Here is a 3,003-nt window from a genome sequence, read left to right on the forward strand (position 1 = left end):
AAGACTTCTGGCCGTCCATCTGCAACTGGGTGAGTCGGCGGTCGATTTCCTCGAACCGGCGCTCGTAGTCGTCCGCTCGTCGATGCTGGGAGACCCCAGGAGTGGAGTCTCCGGAAGATTCTGAGAGGGAGGCCGACGGCGTGCGCGACCGTTTCTCCTTCCTTGCCCGTTCCAACGGGGAAGGAGAAGGCCGCTGGGACCGTCGGTCATCGCGCCATAGTCGTCCCTCCTCTTCTCCGTGGGAGCGCTGTTGGGGGCGCTCGCATGGAGGCGACAGGGATCGGCGTGGTCGTCGGCGGCTGCTCCTGGAGGGCATCGGTCGGGCCGCCGGTTGCTGCTGGAGGCTTTTGACTGCGTCGGTCAGTACGGTCATCTGCCGTACGATGGCCGCGATCTGGGCCTCCGTGGTCACTGCAGGGCGCGAAGAGCTAGGCTCCGCCGCCGGTGGTGGCGGGGAGGCCTCTTCCCGACGGGAAGAGCGCCTTGCCGACCCAGTGATTCTCGATCGTTGAGCTCTTGTCTTTGTCATGCTGTCCCCCTACCTGGCGCGCCAATCTGTTGCGGCCAATCGCCTCGTCGTTCGATCGCCGGGAAGCGTGCACCTGCAAAAACGAGAAGTCCACTCTGATCGGAGGCAGCTCCGGTGGGGACCCTCCGACGGTCAAGTCAGAGAGGTGACTGGGCAACAGTGAAATGTAGACAGAGAGCTCGATTGAGAGAGAGAGAGAGAGAGAGAGGGAGAGAGGAGCGAGCCTGTATTTTTGGGAGTCGAGAAGTGGGAGAGACGGAGCGGGGGTCCTCTGCATTGTTGCCTTCCCCAGTTTATATAGTGGAGCACGATATGGCGCCGTCATTAATGACGCAGACAAGTGAGGAACTGTCAACTCACTGTAGACTGTCAGAGTCGCCGTGAAAGTGTCATGTCGCCGTGCGGCTATCAAATCACCAGGGTTGACAATGCCCTCGACGGGACAATGCCCCTAGGTAGCCGTGCCGCATGTCGCTGTCAGAGCTGACAAGGTCTGACGGCTGTACGGCGGTTGGAGGAGCCGACCGACCCAAAGTCGGTGGCTAGCTGAGTGGTGTCGGGCCCCCCCGTTGGTCGGCGAGTCTTTCGTGAGTCGGCCATTGGACCTCTGGGTTCAGTCGGCCGTCGGTCGGTCGGTCGGACCGTCAGTCGGTCGGGAGGGATACGCCCGACACACCCCCAGTCGGTGATGGGCCGTCAATTGGCCAGTGATGGCGTCTGCCGGTCGGTCCCTCCGGCTGTTGGTCGGTCGGTCGGTCCCTCCGGCTGTTGGTCGGTCGGTCGGTCCCTCCGGCCATCGGTCGGTCGGTCGGTCTCTCCGACCATCGATCGGTCGGTCGGTGGATATTTTCTAACAAAGGAACAACTCGAATATGCTCAATTCTATTTAAGCCAAGCTGCATTTGTTACTTGGAGCGGAGTGCATGGACATTGTTTTGCTTGGTGATTCAGGCCGTTTGGAGAATTTTACGTATCCCCATAGCGTCCTCGAAAATGCTATAGACTTTGAATCGGGGACCAGTCGATGTTATTTTCTTTCCTCTTTTTTTCTTTAACTTTTTGTATGAATGTATGATTTTCTTTGATGTATTGCGTAAATCATGATCGTTCATATCTTTCATCCTGAATCAAAAATACAACATGATGTGATCGCATTTTTCACATAAACAAGCGAATAATATCAAATTAATTTCTGAAAAATGCTCCCTTAAGTACGCCGTGGAAGCTTCAAGGTTCCGTACTTCTGTTAGTTACATCCACCATACATCGCGCATCCGGATGGTAACAGAGTCGTTTTGCGCGGACGGTACCTGCCAAACGCTTGGTGTGTGATCTATCTGCGCCGCATCTTACTTTATGAAACAGAGCAGCACGAGACAGTGAGTTTCGGTGGGTGGGCTTAGATATTGAACCCCGTTGCCCCTCCCTCCGTGGATCCGATGGCGAGAGAAGTGCACCCGATCCCTCGGCCGTGGATCCTGGAAGCCGTTCCCCTCCTCGTCGTCGTCCTCATAGCCGCACACGTCCTCGCCCTCGTACGTCCGCCATTCTCCCCTGCCCCAAACCCCTAATCCCTCTCTCTCTCTCTCTCTTTCTTATTATCTCTCTAACTCCTTGCCTTTCTTCTCGTCTTGTCGTGTCGGTGTGTTAGGGCTACTGGATCTATAGATTAGCCACGGATAAGCAGCCCCAGCGAAGCAAGGCGCACTAGCAAATTACAATAATCTCAGCCCGTGAGTCCCTTTTCCGTTCCTCATTGCCCCCTTTCAATCGTTTCTCTTTCTCTCTTGATTTTTTTTTTTTTTTTTTTTTGTTAAAGTTTTCTTCATGTTAGTCAAGCTCTTGCCTGAAGAGTTCTTAAGGGAGCCGATGATGATCCGATAGCTCTCGAACAGTTGGAGTTAGTAAAAATTGGTACAAATACGTTGTCATCATGTGTAATTCACTGTGTAGTCCCCTGTGTTTTATTTTAGGTTAAACTTAATGGTGTGGATGTGCATTTGTTATTTTTCTTAATTATCCATGGCTTATTTGTTAACGTAAATAGTTCTGGTCTAGAGCAGCTTAAGAAAACAAAAAGCTTTCATCATACATATTACGATATTAGTTCGGTCTAGGTCAATTTGCTTTTGCAGATGTTACGGCCCCCGTAGCTCAGGCATCAACGTACTGTGACACACTTAGTAGTTTCCACGATTCAGATCAGCTCTGATTTCAGAGGGTAAACTTTTAGAATTAGAAAAATTTCCAGGTTTTCGCTTGGTTCTTGGCAGCATTCTATCTGATAACTTTTATTTTCTTCTTCTTCTTTCACTCTCTTCATTGTCATGGAGAGTGGTAATCAGCTTGCTAAGCCATTTTAAAGATATGTCACTTTATGTCCCCAAAATCTGTTTCATCCCAAGCTTTTTGTTTGGTGTGGTTTTCGTAGGTATAACTATTAAATGACTTAAAGACTTAATGGGAGTAATTAT

General features: G+C 51.3%; 1 long non-coding RNA gene across 1 annotated transcript; it reads left to right on the forward strand.

Moving 5' to 3' along the window:
• Positions 1-1,868: 1,868 nt before the first annotated feature.
• Positions 1,869-2,573, forward strand: LOC105054500 (uncharacterized). Its single transcript, XR_833604.3, has 3 exons — positions 1,869-2,064; positions 2,181-2,262; positions 2,349-2,573. It is a non-coding gene; the product is annotated as an uncharacterized lncRNA (long non-coding RNA).
• Positions 2,574-3,003: the final 430 nt, after the last annotated feature.

Source organism: Elaeis guineensis, chromosome 11 (assembly GCF_000442705.2).
Source record: "Elaeis guineensis isolate ETL-2024a chromosome 11, EG11, whole genome shotgun sequence".
Classification (NCBI taxonomy): Eukaryota; Viridiplantae; Streptophyta; class Magnoliopsida; order Arecales; family Arecaceae; genus Elaeis; species Elaeis guineensis.